This window comes from Narcine bancroftii, chromosome 4 (genome assembly GCF_036971445.1).
Source record: "Narcine bancroftii isolate sNarBan1 chromosome 4, sNarBan1.hap1, whole genome shotgun sequence".
Lineage (NCBI taxonomy): Eukaryota > Metazoa > Chordata > Chondrichthyes > Torpediniformes > Narcinidae > Narcine > Narcine bancroftii.
The window spans coordinates 33,478,717-33,498,986 of NC_091472.1; positions in this window are offsets into that span (position 1 = coordinate 33,478,717).

Sequence of the window (20,270 nt, forward strand, 5' to 3'; positions counted from 1 at the left end):
CAAAGAGACTGTTATACTAGAATTCAATTTTGATTTAGCCATATGTATTATATTAAATAGCTTCTCCAGACTATTTATAGTGTCTTCCTTTATCAAATCGCATTTGATCTGAATGTATCAGTTTTTGGTAAATATTACCACAGCCTGTGGCTAAAGCCTACACCAATATCTTATAATCAGCAATCAGAATTGAGATAGGCCTATATGAAGTTTTTAATGGGATCTTATTCTGCTTTGGCAACATTGTAATAATAGCTTTTGAGAAGAAGTCCAGAAGGATCTGAGTCTCCACTGTCCAGTTCAGTACATCTATCAGGCGCTGGACCAGGCGTGGTGGGTGGCTGGGTCACTGACCTGCACTGAGTTCCTGAAGGGAGCAGTATGGGTATAGGTAGGACCTGGGCTGAAGAGGTTGGGGAGTGGGCAGGAGTCTCTGGCACGTACCAAGTCCCAGACAGAGACCATGTCCTCATAGCTGTCCAGGTACAAAAGGCATAATGAGGGTTGGCGTGCAGGAGTTACACCTCTTTAACTGGTCAGACTTGTGATCCCTCACATGTTTCCGCAGCAGGACAGGTCCCAGGGATAGGAGCCAGGGTGGAAGTGTGGTTCCAGTCACTGACTTCCTGAAGAAGGAAAACATGTGTTCAAGTTGGTAGCGGTGCATAGCAGAGATCGGATGGCATGGAGTGCTTCTGGCAGGACTACCTGCCAATGTGCCACTGCCAGGCCCTTGGATTTGAGAGCCAGGAGGACAGCTTTCCAAACTATGGCATTTTCTCTCTTTACCTGGCCATTCCCCCGAGGGTTGTAACTGGTCGTTCTACTATTGGCAATGCCTCTAGCCAACAGGTACAGCCGCAGTTTGCTGCTCATAAAAGAGGACCTCCGATCACTGGATGTAATTTTGGTACCCGAAGAGGGTAAATATGCTGCGGATCACCTTTATGATGGTGGCTGAGGTCATGTAATTTTGGTACCCGAAGAGGGTAAATATGCTGCGGATCACCTTTATGATGGTGGCTGAGGTCATGTAATTTTGGTACCCGAAGAGGGTAAGTATGCTGCGGATCACCTTTATGATGGTGGCTGAGGTCATGTAATTTTGGTACCCGAAGAGGGTAAATATGCTGCGGATCACCTTTATGATGGTGGCTGAGGTCATGTCGGGATGGCAAAAGGGAACCTGGAGTACTTGTTAATGATGTTCAGGAAATAAAGATTCCTGTTGGGCGAGAGCAGGGGCCCCTTAAAATCAATTACTGAGTCGTTCAAAGGGGCATGTAATCTTTAAGAGGTATGACTCATCAGGCCAGAAGAACTGTGATTTGCACTCTGCGCAGACTTGATAGTGTCTGGTCAATGACCTGGCAACCTCAATGGAGTAGGGAAGGTTCCATGCATTCATGACTCCAGGGGTAGCAAAGGTCACTGTGAAGGACTGAAGGTGGCTGAGATGCACGCTGGTGCACGTCCCCTGGGATTGGGCATCTTGGGGGTGGGGTGGGGGGGTCGTTGAGCTTGCCCAACCGATATAGGATGTCACAGTTATAGGAGAAGATCTCGATTCTCCATCTCAGGAGTCTGTCATTTTTGATCTTACCCCGCAATTTGGTATCAAACATGAAAGCAACGGCTCGTTTGTCCGTTAGGATAAATCTCTTCCTGGCCAGGTAATAACTCCAGAGGCGTACTGCCTCAACGATGGCCTGCGCCGCCGCCTCCTTGATGGAGGAGTGCCGTCTCTCAGGACCAAGAAGAATGCGGGGAAAAAAATGTTACTGGCCTGCTTGCCTAGTTGAGAATGACGGCCAGTGCAAAGCCAGAGTCTTTTTATTTTCCACCTGGAATGGGATGGTTTCGTCCATGGCATTCATCATGGCTTTGGCGATGTCTCCCTTAATCTGGGTGAAGGCTGCCCGGGCTTCTGCCGATAAGGGAAAGGTTGTGAATCTTACCGGGGGTAGGCTTTATCAGCATAGTTGGGCACCCATTGGGTGTTATAGGAGAAGAACCCAAGGCACCTTATTAGTGCCTTGAGGTTAGGTGGGATAGGGAGTTCCATAAGGGAATGCCTGCGGTCGGGGTCAAGAACAATAATGCCATGTGCCATGATGCATCCAAGGAAGGCCAGACGAGTTGTGCTAAACACACACTTGTCCTCGTTGTAGGACGTATTGAGGGACTTGGCAGTGTGGAGGAATTTGGCAAGGTTCATGTCATGGTCCTGCTGATCATAGCCGCAGATGGTGACATTGTCTAGGTGGGGGAACATGGCCATCATCCAATCCATTTCTCTCTGAAAAATTGAGACCCCATTAGTGACTCTGAAGGGTACCCAGAGGAAGTGATAGAGCCCTGCCATCTGCTTCGACTGCGGTATTCTGGTGGTCTAGAGGAAGTTGGTCATATGCTGACTTTAGGTCAATGGTGAAGAACATCCTATACTGGATGATCTTATTGACCATGTTGGCAATCTGGGGAAGGGGGTATGCATCCAGTTGTGTGAAATGGTTGATCGTTTGGCTGTAGTCGATCATCATATGGGGTTTACTTCCATCCCTGTCCAACATGATGTGGGATGTACACAGGCTTGGAGCTGCGCACTATGACCCTCTCTGCTAGGAGTCGTTGTACCTCGAACTTTATACATGCCCTGTCTTCAGCGCTGAAGTGTCTACTCAGTCTTATAGTCTGGGGTCAGGTTCTCAAACAATGATGGAGGGGGTATGTGGAGCGTAGAGAGACCACAGGCTGCTGGGAAGGGTCCATAAGCAGGGGGTGGTATACAGTGATGGGTGGTTGGTGCCCCCCAAATGTCATCATGACACTCCTGAACTGGCTCTGGAACTCTAGCCCTAAAAGGATTGGTGTGCAGAGTTGAGGCATTAAAAGCAAATGAAAATTGTCATACTGTTCGCTCCGCACCGTTAATGATGCAATACAATACCCGCGGATCTTGACAGAATGATCCTTTGTGGTTATTGATATTGTGTCATTTGTTGGTCTGACGTAGAGAGAGAGTTTGTGAGTGGAGTCTGGGTGGATGAAGCTTTCAGTTCTTCCATTGTTGAACAGGCAGTTAGTTCATTTCCCATTTACCTCAATCTTCTTCACCGAGTGGGTGATCAGGTGAGGGCTGCCTTGATCTAAGATGATGGATGCCAGTACCAGGTCGCCATTGTTGTCGGAAGGGTAGCTGGTTCGGTAAGATGGCGGCCCCCATGTTGACCATGAGGTTGCACCAGGAGAGTTGGATGAAGACGGCGGAAGTGATGTCATCATCAACGGTGGAAGTGAAGTCAGGTAAGATGGCAATGCACCTGGTCGAGCCATTCGAGGCTGGAAATGACTTTGTCACTCCAGGAGGAAGTGTTGTCAGGTTCGATGGCCGACCCCTGGGAGTGTACATGGTACTACTCAGCAGGGAAGGCTTCGACTTGCATACTCTCTCATAGTGTCCTTTCTTCCCGCATCCCACCGAGGGTGCTTCTGCTGGCCATGGAAGTAGTACTTCTGGTGCTTGCATGTGGTGGTGGTGGCTGCGTTGAGGTCAGGGTCTCCATGCTTGGAGGTGGTGCCATTGTGCCCATGGCCCAGACATGGAGGGTCCGATGCTAGCAGTGAGGGATTCAATGTACCAGTGGGCTGAATCTAGAGTCTTAGCGAGCTGGAGGGCTTTCTGCAATGGTAGCCTGTCTTCCTCTAGCAGTCACTGGCAGGTGTAGTCGGACCTCACCGCAGCCACACAGGCATCCCAAATCAGCTCTTCCACACACTGGTCTGCCAATACTGGGCCAGGAATATTGCCCCTGCATTCTTGCTCGAGATTGTGCAGGGCCCGAAAGAACTCACCAGGTTCCTGTTTTCTCGAGGCCATGAGGTACTGTGACTATGTTTACCTGTGGTCTTTAGAGAGTGTGGAACTCTGTCATGCCAGCAGGGTAAGTCGTGTAGCCTCTGATCGCCACTTACGCATGGCGGCCAACCCTCACTTACAGTAGCTTGAGTTTCTTCTCCTCAGAAACCATGAGGTCCTCAGAAGCTACCAGGAAGTGTGTGATGCACTCGATCCACTGCTCATACAGCTCTGGGCATCTGTGGGTTGAGTTGCAGCAATTTGTCCATCCAATGGGGAAGATTTAAAGTGAAATAAATTAATATGCTCTATCAATGACTCCAAAGCTGTACAATAGGCTTTATTACATTTAGACTTGTAGCTGCCCAGTGCTTGACTGAGGATAGGGAGAAGGAGCTCATCTTATTCCAGGGTCACAAGGGGAGGAGTTACCAGGGAGCAAGTCACCAGTGGGGAATGGGTCAGCTACTCATTAACAGTCATATATATACATACTTGTATCACCACAAGGACTCAGGCAGGAACCCATCTTCACCTGGAGACTTATTAGCCTGTGAAGTGCTCAGAGCCTTCTTAATTTCTTCTCTTGTGCAAGGGGGATCTAGCTCCATCTGATTTCTGGCCTCCAATTTTGGAAGCTCAACAGTCGCAAAGAACTCCTCCATCTCATTATCATTTCCTAATAATTCTGATTTATACAACTGTATAAAAATATCATTGATCTCTTTTTGATTGTGGGTTAACTTGTGTATATCTGTTTTAATTACATTTATCGCCCTCAACAATTCCCCTGCTTTCATTTGCCAGGACAAAATCATATGTGCTCATTCTCCTAATTCATAATATTTTTGCTTAGTTTTTAAGTTTTTTCTGTTCTATATATTTGCAACTTATGGTATTTCAATTTTCTTATTTTCCAACAGTCTATACTTGTAAACCTGTCCTTTGATATTCTTTCTCCAATTCTGTTATTTTCTTATCCAAACCATCCACTTCCACAGTATATTCTCTTTTAAGATATTTTTGTATACAAAATAATTTGCCCTTATAAGCCTTAAGCTTACCCCATATCAAAAAACTGTTATCAGTGAAAAAGAAGTATGTATCACAAAACAAGTCTATCTGTCTCCTAATAAACTCACAAAAGTCTGTCCTTTTCAACAACGTGGCATTAAGATGCCATCTATACACACATTCTTGTTTTTCCACTATCAAAATTGTTAAAGTTAATGGGAAATGATCTGAGAGTAGTCTTGCCAAGTACTCTGTTTTAATGTGCAAACATTAAAAATAAATCAATCCTTGTATGTGAGTCATGGACCCTTGAGTAGAATGAGTAGTCTCTATTGTGGGGTTGAGCTGCCTCAAGATCAATCAAATTTAAATCCTTCATAAATGATAATGTCACTTTTGCAGCTTTGGTCCTCAATACTAATCTCGCTGATTTATCTAATATCAGATCCAAACAAAAATTAAAATTCCTACCCCCAACTAATAAATTTTGCCTTCCCTCTGCTGATTTTAAAAAGACATCGTTCATAAAGGCTTTGTCATAATTTGAAACCTAAATATTCATAAACTTCCAGGATTCTGCATAAATGTTGCAATGTGCCATTACAAACCTTCGCGTTTGGTCAATTGATGCATCTTCTACTCTTGTACATTTTTATTAATAATGCTTTTGAACTAAAAGAAGATGATATTACTTGCCCCACCCACCCTCTTTTTAATTTAGCATGTTCCAGTTTAGTAAAATGTGTTTCGTACAGAAAAACTGCATCTGCCTTTAGTTATTTTTAGTGTACCAAGACCCTTTTTCTTTTCACTGGGCCATATAACCTGCTAACATTCTTCATCTCATTCCAAAGAAGTTTATCCCTAATTCTGCTGATTCCTCCGCCAAGTTCAAGTATCTGACTAAGTGTAAAACCAGATGAAACAGCATTTCTTACAGATACACAATACAGAGCATATAATAATTGCAAATATACAAGAAGATGTAATTTAAAATAAATAAATATAGATAGATAGATAGTTTGGGATGATTTAATTGGTTGCAGGAAACTTCTCATTAATCTCACAGCCTGCGGGAAGAAGCTATTTCCAACCTAGCAGCTTTGATTGCTGATGCTCCTGTACCCACCACCTTGATGGAAGTGGGTCAATTAAACTGTGTGTTGGATGGAGAGGGTGTTGTCTAATTCTTTGGGTCTAACTTAACCAAAGCTCCTAGTAAATATCATCAATAGAGAAAAGGGGGAGCCTAGTGATCTTCTTGGCCATTTCAATAATCCTCTGTATTGACTTCCGTTTGATACTTTGCAGTTACCATACTATGCAATGATGCAGCCAGACAGGACACACTCAATTATGCTTCTGTAAAATATGGTCAAGACGGGGACATGTAGTCTTGCCCTTCTCAACCACTTTAGGATGAGTAGGTGCTGCTGTACTTCCCTGACTAACGATGAGGTGTTGTGGGTCCAAGATAGTTATCCTTTATATGGACACTCTTCACTCTCTCTAGGATGGAGCTGAAGTGAGTGGAGAACACAAAGTTCCTTGATGTCCATTTAAAGGGTAACCTATCCTGGACCCATAATACCACTTCATTAGTCAGGAAAATGGAGCAGCACCTACATTTCCTATGGAGATTGAGGAGGGCAAGGCTACCAGCCACCATCCTAACTAAATTCTACAGGACAATAGAGAGTGTCCTGGCTGGCTGTATCATAGTGTGGTAGATGCAAAGCATCAAATTATAGGTCAATGCAGAGGGTGATTAAGCCTGCTGAGATGATCACTGGAGTCTCCCTTCCCTTTATCGATGATATCTACAGGAACCGGTGCTTGAAGAGGGCTCAGAGAATCATTAGGACCCTTACCATCCAGCTTGCAGTACCTTTGAAACACTACCTTTAACAAAAAGATACAGAAGCATAAAAACCAGGACTGCCAGGCTGGGAAACAGCCTCTTCCTGCAGGTGGTGAGACTGTTGAACAAACTCAGAAACATGTAAATTATTTTTATATATACAATAAAACCCCTGGTATCCAGCACCTATGGGGATTGGTAAATATCCAAAAAGTGAATTTTCCAGTTGTTTGAGATTGCATGTAGCATGATTGGCCAACTAGCCGTGAGGCCTGCCAATTTTAAACTTTTGAATTTTTAACTTATTTTTTCTGCTTTTGTTTTGCATGTAGGGTGTAGGGTGCACTGTGTGTGTGTGTGTGTGTGTGTGTGTGTGTGTGTGTGTGTGTGTGTGTGTGTGTGTGTGTGTGTGTGTGTGTGTGTGTGTGTGTGTGTGTGTGTGTGTGTGAGAGAGAGAGAACACGCACTATGATTCAGAGATGTGCGGTTTGGTCAGATTGCATGCAATCAGATAACAGTAAACTTGAACTTGATCAGTCCTCTGATACCTTCACCCTCTATCTTATCAAGAATCTAAATGCTTCTGGCTATAAATATTCTAAGATTCTGCTTCTATTGCCCTTTGAGGAAATGAGTACATGGTGTACAAATTGAGGAGTTCGACATATCTCCGAATATAATTATCTGTCTAAACGTAAGCCAAATTTATTACTATATTAAACTTTCTCTAGTCATGTACACAGCTGGTTTGCAGGTGGTTCAAATCAAAGCATAGAATTCCATTCACCCAAAACCACATTCATCCATTCGCAAGCACAGAATTTTTATCATTCAAATTATCATTCTAAATATATACATCTCTAATGGACAGAAGTACTTCTAATTCAAGCCATGACCACAAAATTTCAATTGATTATAATTTCCATTCTCCTTCATTATATTGAATTAAAATGAACTAAGATTATTTTTTATTAAATGGACCCAGAACTTTACAGTTATTCACAATGTGAATTCTTACACATAAAACCTCTTTATTTCTATTTCACAGAATTTTTTTTGTGAAATGTCACTCCAGTCACTAACATAATGAATTCAATAATGAATAAACCTTCCCACAAATCTGCTTGGAGCTAGTTTCAATATGGATTGAGGTGGTACAGTCACAATTAGAAATTAATGGAGATTTAGGTGATGTTAAACCTGGGATCAAACCAGGTGATTAATCTGAAAAGCAGGAAAGGATAACAAAAGATCAGGATGTTCAAAGAGAGCTTGGTGTTGTTGCAGAATTATCACTGATAGCCAAGGTACAAGTGAACAAACTTGTGAAAGAATTTTAATTAAGAGCAAGATCTTTTTGCAATTGTATAAAGCCTTAGTTACATGACTCCTCACATATTGTTGGTCTCCTTAACTAAGAAAAACTAGGGTGGGATGACAATTTTGGAATAAGCAGGGTTGTAGCATGATGGCATAGGCAAGAGACGTGGGAAAACATTTCTCCCAACAGATTAAAGAAAAGCCCGTTTTTACAATAATTTTCTAACAGTATAAAAATTTTCTAAAAGTTTGAGAAGAAATAAGAAATAAATATGAAGAAAACTAGAACTCAGACAATTTTGGAATAAGGAGGGGTTAGTAGTCCAGGTGTGTATTTTCTAAAGTTTGAATCTTTGGTAATTCTTAAAGTGGATAGGCTAATAGCAAGGATGATATTTCCCCACTTCCTCCTGAAGTCCATAATCATCTCCTTTGTCTTGGCCATGTTGCGCATCAGGTTGTTGCTGCTGTACCACTGTACAAGCCTCTCTGTAAGTTGAGTCATCATTTTAACGATGGAGCCAACTACTGTTAGGTCATCCACAAACTTGATTATTCTGTTGGAGATTAATCTGGCAGTTGTGAGTTCACAGCACGAACAGTAGTAGGCTGACTATGCAGCCCTCAGTTGTGCCAGTGATTAGTGTAATGAGGCTTGAGGTTTTGCTGACAACCTGGATGCACTGTGGACTTTCAATCCAGAAGTCCAGAATCCAGTTGCAGAGAGGGGGTACCGAGTCTCAATGAGGACAATTTATCCATCAGTCTCTGAGGTATGATTGTGTTCAATGCCGAGGTGAAGTCAATGAACAACAGTCTGGCATATTAAGTACCATTCTCTTGGTGGGCCAGGATTGAGAGGAGAGTCAGGGCTATTGTATTGTCTTTGGATTGGATTGGTGGGTAGGTGCATTTTAAAGCACCAGTTGCTCAAAGCATTTAATGTTAGTAGAGGTCATTTAGTCCAGCTAGTCCAGATGGAGATGTGCATTCAATCATGTCCTTGATCAATGGTAGAGTTTCTAAAGAGGTCTACTCCTACCTCTGAGAGTGTGTTTGTTTCCTCTGTTGTAGAAGAAAACAAAACCTTAGGTTTCATCACAATCCCTATGGATCGGTCGCAAGATTTTTTTTAACTCTGAAATGAAACCCTCTCATAATAAAGGCTAACATACCATTTGCCTTTCAAATTGCCTGTGGCAGATCATTTTAGTTTTTAACGACTGTCTACAAGGATGCCCAGGTCCTTTTGAACATCAACACTATCCAATCCCCCACCATTTGATAAATTTATTTTTTACATCAAAGTGAACCGAACTCACATCACCATAGACCCAAGTTCAGTACTGACCACCACCACCTCTCCCCTTCCCCAGCCCTCCATTGCTGTCTGAGTGGCTTGAACATTCTCTCTGACAATACCGGTTTGTAACACAAGAGCAGAAATGTGATGTGAGGCTTTATCAGGCACCAGTGAGACCTCACCTAGAATATTTTGAGCTCCTCCTTTAAGAGAAGATTACCTGAAACTGGAGAGGGTATAGAGGAAGTTCACAAGGATGACTCCATGAATGAAAAGGTTATGAAAAGAGTTTGACAGCTCTTGACCTGTTTTTGATGGAATTTGGGAGAATGAGTGGGGGGGGGGTGATCTCATTGAAACATTTCAAATGTTGAAAGACATGGTCAGAGTAGATGTAGCAAGGTTGTTTCCCTTCATGGGAGAGTCAAGGACAAGAGGACATAACTTTAGGATTGAAGGGCTTCTGCTTAGAACAGAAATGCATAGGAATTTCTTAAGCCAGAGGGTGATAAACCTTTAGAACATTTTGCCACAAGTGGTTGTGGAGGCCAAGTTATTGGGTCTATTTAAGAAAGATAGATTGAAGATCGGTTTATAGCAGGCTGAGCGACCGCCCGGATAGATGGGCCGAATCACTGCCCCAGTCATCCGACTCAAAATGGCGTGGGTCCTCCTTCACTCCCCAGAATGCCGCGGTTAATGACATGTATTGCCCAGGGGGCATCACCGCTTTTGGGTGGTCAGGGAGTGATGCCGTGATGTGCTGATGTCATTTCCGGAAGCCTGCGCACATGTCACCGGAAGTGGGTTTTTCCCTGTGAGCAGCATGAGGAAGTCAAACAATAAAGTCAGTTACTAGTTCACCCTTGCACCATGTAGACAACTCTTGCTTCTGTGGCACTGCGATAGCAACACTACAGTGGTGACCCCGATGATTCCAACGTCTTTGGAACCCACCTTGAACGTGACAGAATGCAGGATGCTGCTACAGTCACAACAGCTGAGACCAACATGGTAGGCATGCATTTGCTGCCCTTTTGCTGCCCTTCTGGGCAAACTAGCCCAGGAATTGGCCAAGTCCCAGTTCCACATCAGAGGCATTGTCTCATTGTAGACCAAGTTCTGGCACGTCATCAACGATCTGGACGCCGCCACCGCAGCCAAAGTAAACTCCTTCATGGAGCATAAGTACAAGCAATTCCGGTGTTTCCTCCTCGATTCCTTGGAACTTGTGCAGCACGAGCACGCCATTCACATCCTAGAAATGCAAGGCCTGGGTTCATGCACAATATAGTGGCCCTAGTAAACAGACACATGTACTGCTTCCTTTCCTCCCCAAATTGCTGGTCCACATTTCCTCAGCAGTTTCTGACATGGATTTCAGCGCCCCGCATCTGTTAGCCAAGGAAGCAGACAGACCTTTCCGTACCCTGCAACAGAGCTCAATCCACGTGCAACCCATCTACACCTTCAGCACTATTGCTCACTCCCAGTGAGCCAAAGTATGTGATATCTGTTCACAATAATTGACCGTTTTACCTGCTGGCTGAAAGCCATACCCCTACCCACATGTGACACATAGACTTGCGCCAGAGCCTTCTCATCCACTTGGGTTGCATGTTTCAAAGTCCCGACCCACATCACGTCAGACCAAGGGGCCCAGTTCACTTCCTCGCTCTGGGCTGACCTAACCAAGTTCTGTGGCTGCCAGTTGCACCACACCATGGCCTACCATCCTCAGGCAAATGGCCTGGTCGAGTATTTCCACCGCCACCTGAAGGCAGCCCTAAAAGCTCGATTACAAGGCTGAATTGGATGGATGAACTCCCATGGGTGCTCTTGGGCATCCACATAGCACCAAAGGCTTACCAGCCTCATCCGCTGAGATAGTGTATGGCTTCCCACTTACCATCCCTGGGGACATTCATTTCAACCCCCTGTCCCACAGCCTAGCACCCTAGACATCCTCCAGTGATTGAGGGTTCAAGCAGGTAAACAGAAGCCCCCGCCACCTTTCCGACGTGACTCTCCACCCTGCCACATCTTCATGGACTACAGTCCACTGACTATGTTTTTGTATGGAGAGGATGGCAAGGAACATCCCTACAGTGTCCCTATGAATGCCCATTCAAGGTGTTGCAGTGGGATGGTGCCATTTTTACACTGGATATTGGTGAGCAACAGGACAGGTTCATGATCGACTGCCTTAAGGCAGCACATCTGGACTCAGGCCAGCCTGTCCTGGACCCTCAGGTCAAATACAGAGGCCTCCCGCCCAAAGGCTGTACGGTAACCTACTTGGGGCAGCAACGATTCTGGGAGGGCCGAGCGACCATGCAGTTAGACAGGCCGAATCGCCACCCCAGTTGTCCAACTCAAAATGGCATTGGTCCCCCTTCACTCCTGAGAAGAAGCCCGTGGTTAATGAGACATGTTGTCTAGGGGACATCACCACTTCTGGGTGATGCACCACCAGTCAGGGAGTAACGCTGCAACATGTTGACGTCACTTCCGGAAGATGGCACACACATCACCGGAAATGGGTTTTTCCCTGCGCGCAGAGTGAGCAATTCAAACAATAAAGTCAATTATTAGTTCACCCTCGTATTGAGTGGATGTCTCTTGATTTTGTAGCTCTGTCGTAGCAGATGCTACAGGTTCTTGATTAGCCAGGGCATCAAAGGTTATAGGGAATAGACTGAATGGGAAAAATAGATCACTCGTAATTAAATGGCAGGTCAGACTTGATGGGCTGAATAGCCTATTTCTTCTCCTATCCTATGTCTTAGGGCTTCCCCTCTGGTGTTTAGGTTTCTTCCCAAATCCCAATGGTGTGCTGATTGGATGGTTAATTGGTAATTGTAAATTCCTCCTTGATGTAAATCATCAATAGAATGAGGGAAATTCTAAAGGGCTATGGGGGCGAGGGGAGGTTATGCCATCACCACACAGACAGTATCCAATGTCAGGTTTGAATCCCGGTCACTAAAACTCTGAGGCAGTGATTCTTCTCCCAAGACATCGTACTCCTTGATATTTCCTCCTGTTTTGCATATGTTCCACCTGCATCTAATAAATATTCATTACACTCCATGTCAGAGAATTGTTACTGAGATAAAGTGACCCAAATTGTACATGGTGTACTCTCCTGGAGTGAAGGAGACTGAGGGGGGACTTGAAATAGGTAGAGTGAATGATCAAAAATTTGTTCTCATGATAAGATTATCAAAAATAATTTTGTTCAAGTTTAAGGTGAGGAAGGATTTTTTAAATAACTTCTGAGAGGTGTTTTATTTTAAACAGTGGTTGATATCTGACCAGTGCTACCAGAGGAAGTGGTAGAATCAGATACAATTACTATACTAATTTCAAGAAGCATTTAGACAGACACTTAAGTAGGCAAGCCATACAAGGATGCACTTCTAATGTGGGTAAATGGGATTAGTTAAAAAGGTTGCAAGGATATGGTGGTCTGGGAAGCCCATGAGAAGAGTACGAAAATCAGCTGCAAGTCAGTTGGCAAAATTGTTTTCATTTATGGGTCATGGTGAAGGTGAGAAAAAAAAGTTCACTGCTGTGAGTAGAATATGAAAACATTGATAGGAATTTGTATTACAACCAATTTGTAGTTGTGATATTGTGCAAATCAGCTGGGATTCTGACTTACTGGCATTAAGTTATAATTCTCGCAGATCGTAGCTTCACACCATTGGCTCTTTGGCCAAGTGCCTGCATGTATTGAGCAAGAGTTTAGCTGCAAACAGGTAGGAATTCTAATGAAAAAAAATGTAGTGGATAAGGCTGATTAATAGCAAAAACTTGGAAAACAAATTCATGGAATGTATCTAAAATGACGTTTTAATCAAAAGAGTAAAGAAGTACTCTTGTGATGTAATGGTAAAGAATTCTTGGATATTTATGGAAGAGTATCACCTGCATCTAATGACAATGTAGAAGAATCTGCACTCCACATATTTCAATCCTGAAAATGGTGTATGAGACAAATGCACAGTGGGGATAAAAACAATTGATTGGGGAAAAATATTATCTTGATTCTCATATTGTGTGGTTAGACAGGGTTAAACTGATATTCTTGCTGTAAAGCAGCCTTCAGCATGAAGTGACCATAGTGAGGCATCATTTCATGGTGAGTTTGAAAATGATGTCATTTCAATCTGAAACTGGAGTCCTAAATTTAAATAAAAGAAATTATGAGTGAGATATGGCTGTGACTGATTGGGGAAATGCATTAAAAGTTGTAATGGTTGGTAGGTAGTTCAGGAAATGATGCATAACTTACAAAAAAATTACATTCCTTTAAGGAACAAAAACCCAATGGGTAAAATGGACTGATAGGAGAAATGAAAGAGAGCAGTATGTCCAATGAAAGGGATTGAATTGTGGGCATTTTAAGATTTCAGAGAACCAAGGAATTGATAAAGGGAAGGTAGAATATAAAAGAAAACAGGGAAGAAACACTGAAACAAGCTACAAGAGAAAAAGTCTAGCAAGAGCAAACATGAGTCTTTTATGGGACAGAAAAAGGGCCAATCTGGTACAAGAAAATGGTAGTGTAATTAGTAACTACATTGTGCCTGTCTTCATAGAAGAAGTCACAAAAAAAACTTAGAAAGTCAGAGAGATACGAGGAACTTAAATAAGTAAATTAGTTGGTGAAACAATGTACTTGATAATTGATAAAACCAAAAGCTTATAATCCCAAGGTAGCTCTTAAAATTTAGTCTGCTATTAGTCTGCTATTAGTACAATATTTTAGATTCTAGAATTTACCATAGGCTAGCAAATGTGACCCCTCTATGTAAGGAAGTAAAAAGCAAGGAGCCACTTGTTACCTCAAATCAGCAGGTCAGAGAAAATATTGGAAGGATTTAGTAACTGAACATGTTGAAAAATAGATCAGAGTCTGCAAGGATTTGACAACTCTATTAGACTTCTTTCAGGATGTCACGAGAAGGATGGACCAGGAAGAAACAATGGATCTGGTGCATTTGGCCAGAAGGCTTTCAAACTGGTCACTCATGAGATTTGTTAAGGTTAAAGCATATAGAGTTGGAGATGCTATGATGGCATGCATTAACAATTGGTTACTGGGCAGAAAGTAAAGATTTCAGATTTATTCTCAGAGTGCATACATGACATCACATACAACCCTGAGATTCCCTTTTCCTGTGGGTGCAGCAGAATTACTACTAATTGGTAGTGGAAAAAAAAAACTGCAGTGTTAATGTAAACAAACAAAAAAAATTGTAAACTGATAACAAATGTAAAAAAACTGCGCAATAAAGAGAAAACAAAAATAAAATCAATAAAATGCACAAGTAACAGTCCTGAAATGAATCCCTGATTGAGTTTGTCATTGAGGAGTCTGATGGTGGAGGAGTAGCGGCTGTTCCTGAACCTGTTGGTGTGAGTTTTGTGGCCCCTATACCTCTTTCCTGATGGCAGCAGCGAGATCAGACCGTGTGCTGGGTCGTGTGGATCCTTGATGATGGCTTCTGTTCTCCAACTGTTCCCTGTTGATGTACAGTACTCGATAGAAGGGAGGTTTTTGCCTGTGGTGGGAGTAATTCAAATATGACAAAATATGTTGGCATCGATTTCAAGATACATCTCACACTGAACAGAGATATTGTTACTTCAATGAACAGAATGCCATTTTTTTTCTTTTATCTCCAAGGATGATGATATCTCAATAGATCAAAAACAAATCCAACCATTGGCAATGCTGCAAATCTTTTTGATATGCATGAAGTTCATTCATTGTATGGATTAATTTCAGATTGTCCACTCCTTGCATAATATAAACAGAATGTTAACAAAAAGGGGAATGGTTTAAAGCCATGTTCAGCTAAAAGGGCCTCTGTTTCCTCTTGCATAAATAGTTATATACAGGGTTGAAAACTACTTTGATGGGTTATTTTTTTAAAAATAGAGAGGAATGGCACAGGATAGTGAAGGGGAGAATGAAAATTAAAGCATGACAGAAAGGGGCTGAAAATACAAATAAAAGTATGGCAAAAAGTGAATACAAAGCAAGCCTCACAAAATAAGTTCAAGCTTGAGGTTTTAACAAGGTGACATGAAGGCAAATGAGGAAAAAGGGATGTGTGTCAGCATGGAATGAAGACTGGGCAATGTATGCATATCCTGAAAAACTCAAAAAAATACTCTCAGGTCTGGAAATAATTTGATCAAATTATATTTAACTGTTAGCTTTTCTATTACTAATCACAAAAGGATATTCAACTGATGTAGACAAAAAAAAAACAATTGGTTGGTGCTATTCTCCCAGAGAAACAAAAAGTAATATTGATTGTTGTCTTCTCAAGTCTATTACTAATGGCCGTGGAAGAGCATTATTCACAGCTAGAACAAGAGATGTACTCTAACTTGGGGCATCTTGTATTTTCACCTCTACCTAGGATATTTTATTGTATGACAACCATGAGCCATTGGCAACTGTCTTGCAAACCTAACAGCAAGGTAGTCAGTCACATTGGGTGATTAATTCTTGTATTTCAAGAGTATAATATCAGCTGAACTTGTATCCAGCTGATTATCTTTTTGTGCCATTTCATTCCTACAATTGAACTAATTCGTGGTGAAGAAGTGGTTGATGAATTGGACATATGTTGTTTAAACATGAATACAGTAATCAAAGCTCTGTCATTAAGTTGCAGTAAAGCAAGATATGTTTCTTTCACTATTCATGATGTTGATTTGGTTACAAAAATGGTTTGCATTCTGGAAATGACATCATTTCATGAAGTTGCATATAAACTACAAGAACTGCAAAATCCTCTAAATTTGTAATTGCACCCATCTAGATTTTGTATGGACATTGCTTATTAAGGCCATCAAGAAATCATCAAAACTAATTGTTATAGATGAATGATAATGAGTTTATTGTCATATACCCAAGTACAATGTACATGGGCCATCAAAATGCTTGTTTGTTGCTGCCAAGCAGGTATGTAAGATACAGTTACAATTAAATTATCCAAATGCAGAAAGAGGCAACAAATATAAAAAGATAGATAGATAAATATTCACAGTTACAGTTAGTGTAAGAAAGCAAAAAGTAGAATTCAATAGAGCAGACAGGTCTTTTTGTGGTCCTGGAATAATTTATGGTTAAGGAAAGTAAGGGAGAGTTTCAAGAGCCTGATGGTTATTAGATTAAAACTTCTCTTGAACAGAGAAATGCTGGTCCTCTGACTTCTGTACTTTCTTCCCAAAGGTAACAGTGAGAGGAGGATGTGACTAGGGTGATAGAGAATCTTTATGATATTGCTATTTTCTTGAGGTAGCAACTTCAGTGGATGTGAGGTCAAACCCCTGATGGACTACTTTTTCCAGCCTTTCACGTTCCTGAGCACTTGAATTTACCAAACCAAGCTGTGATGCAGTCAGTCTACTTTCCACAGTACATCTGTAGAAGCCTGCTAGACTATTCAATGACCTGCTGATGAATCTCCTTAGAAAGTAAAGGTATTGATGTCCTTCACCATTGCCAAGATGTGCTGGCCCCCAAGAGAGATTGTCCAATATGTGGATGCCCAGAAATTTGAAGATCCTAATCCTCTCCATACCTGACCAGTCAATGAAGACAGCCTCTCCTTTCTAAAATCCACAATAAACTCCTTGGTCTTTGGTGATATTGAGAGTGTGGCGACCAACGTGTTTGGTGTTCAGATGAACCGGCTCCGATTGTAATGTGCATGAGGTCAGACCAAGATGGCACCTGGCATCTTCCCATCAAGGAAAGGGCCCACTCATGTGAAGTATGAATAGCTGCCAGTCAGCGACGCAACCTCCAATCCCCAGCAGCAGGAATGGGAGTGCATTTAAAACGCAAACAATAAAACAGCAAGTTTTGGAACGAACCTGTCAACTACTGGTCTCATTATTCGCTCCATAGCACGAACACTACATTGGTGACCATGATGGTCCAAGAGGTATTTTGGATCCAACATCATGGATAGAGCAGTATCCTACCTTCTGGATGCTGCGACCCCACACTTGGTTCAGTCAAATGGAGGCATAGTTCCAGGTCAGACAAATAACATTGGACTCCTCAAAGTACTTCCATGTGGTGAGCTCTTTGGATCAAGAAACCGCTGCCTGGGTAGATGACTTTATCCATGCCCCATTAGAGGAAGCACTGCTGCTCAGCACCTTTGGACTCTCCAGACGCGAAAGAGCAGCCAGGCTGATGTACCTGACAGGACCTCATCAGCTTTCATGGACGTAATGCTAGCACTGTCAGAGGGACACAAGCCCTGTCTCATGTTTGAACAAGCATTCCTCCAGCAACTGCCTGATGACATCCAGCTAATGCTGGCAGGTGCAGACTTCAGCGACCCTGGGAAGGTAGCAGCCAGAGGAGACATCCTCAGGGAGAATAAAGCTGCTGTCAGCCAGCTGTCCTGAACAAGGGTCCCACAGCCAGCCAAGCCCAGTGGGACACAGGAGCACCAGCAACCCCGACGGAAGACAAAGGATACAGAGGACCTATAGTGCTTCTATCATCAGTCATGGGGTACAGAAGCCCGCTGCTACCTACCACCCTGCACGTTTCAGGGAAACACCAGGCTGGCTACCAAGTCAGCCTGCTGCATGTGTGGGACAAAAGGTCAAGGTAGTATTTCCATATGGACACAGGGCAAATATCAGCATCATCCCAACCACCGCACTAGAGACAAGGACCAGTCAGCGTGGATCCACCTTGAGAGATGCAAACAATTCCATACAGACCTACAGCAAACGCAAGGTCCAACTACAACTTGGCGCCAACACATTTAAATGGAACTTCACATTGGCTGTCATGGACAAACCGCTCCTGGGGTCAGATTTCCTTAGGGCCCATGGTTTGTTGGTTGACCTGAAGGGTCAGAGGCTGGTCCACGTCGAAACCTTTCAAACATTCTCTCTCAGGGAAGCCAGACTATCTGCACCACACCTGAACTCAGTCACATTGTCCATTGATAAGTACAGCAGGCTCCCTGCCGAATTCCCATCAGTACTCAAACCGCAGTTCACTTCAACCATGCTGAAGCACGGAGTGCAGCACCACGTCATCACTCAAGGGCTAGAAGACTACGCCCGGACAAACTCCGCCTGGCCAAAGAGGAGTTCAAGTGCACAGAAGATAGGATCATCCGCAGGTCCAACAGCCCCTGGGCCTCACCATTACACGAGGTGCCGAAGACAGCTGGTGGTTGGATGCCGTGTGAGGACTATAGAAGGCTGAATGAATCCACCACGCTAGACCACTACCCCCTACCACACATCCAAGACTTTGCCGCCAATCACATGGAGCCTCCATCTTTTCAAAACTCAACCTGATACGTGGCTACCATCAAATCCTGGTGCAGCCAGAGGACATCTAGAAAACCGCTTTGATCACCCCCTTTGGCCTGTTCGAATTTCTGCGGATGGCTTTCAGGCTTTTAAAAAAAAAACCATAGCACAGACTTTTCAGTGTCTAATGTTTGCAGTGGGCCAGGATTTGGATTTCCTAGTCATATACTTGGACTACATCCTGATCGCCAGCAGGAGCCATACAGAGCACTTATACCACCTCTGCCAGCTATATACCGGACTGAGCAGACCAGTAACCCAGCCAAATGTCAGTTTGGGTGGGAGACCATTGATTTCCTGAGCCTCAGGACTTAAAAAATGGCATGACTCCTCTGGCGAACAAGGTAGAAGCCATCCGACAGTTTAACAGGCCTACCACAGTCAAAGGGCTGCAGGAATTTGTGGACATGGTAAACTTCTACTACCTCTTCCTCCCATCAGCAGCCAGCATCATGCAGCCACTGTTCAGCCTGATGTCGGGTAAAAGGAAAGACATCACTTTGAACCCGAAGCAGCTTTCGTCCAAATGAAGGAGGCCCTGGCAAACACTGCCATGCTAGTACAATCTAGGACTGATGTTACGACAGCCCTCACAGTGGATGCATCAAAAATGGTAATCAGCGGAGTACTGGAACAACTCTTGGATGAACACTGAAAGCCCTTGACCTTCTTTAGTAGACATTTAAGACCACCCGAGTTGAAATACCGTGCGTTTTACAGAGAGATGTTAGCACTCTACCTGGGGATCCAGCACTTCAGATACTTTCTAGAAGGCAGACTGTTTACAGGTTTCACCAACCACAAGCCCCTAACCTTTGCGTTCACCAAGGTATCAGACCCCTGGTCAGCCCGGCACCAATGGCACCTTTCATATAAATCGGGGTTTACTACATCAATCCAGGACGACTCTAGTAAAGACAACATCATATTGGATGCTCTATCCAGGCCAACTATCCAAGCATTGGCATAGAGGATCAACTACTCAGAGCTAGCAGAGGCACGATGAGGAGACACACAGCTACAGGACTGCAGTCTTAGGCCCGCAGCCGCAGAATGTACCCTTGGGTCTAGGTGAGCAAACACTCCTTTGCGATACAGCCACAGGCCATTGTTGCCCCATCGTCCTGGCTGCCTGGATATGCCGTGTATTCGACTCTGTGCAAGCCTTAGCGCACCCCTCCATCTGAACCACAGTCCGTATGATATCCAGTAAGTTTGAGTGGCACAGCCTCAAAAAACAAGCCAATGACTGGGTGAGAACATGCACCCTGTGTCAGACAGCCAAAGTCCAGAGGCATACTAAAGCCCCCCTTCAGCAGATCAAGCCCACAATCCACAGATTCGACCACATCCACGCCAACATTGTAGTGCCACTGCAGGTATCACAGGGAGCACAGTACCTCCTCGCCATAGTGGACCATTTCACCAGATGGCCAGAGGCATTCCCCTCACAAACACAACCACTGAATCCTGCACCAGGGCCCTAGTCACCACTTGGGTAGCACGTTGCAGCATCGCTGCCCACACCA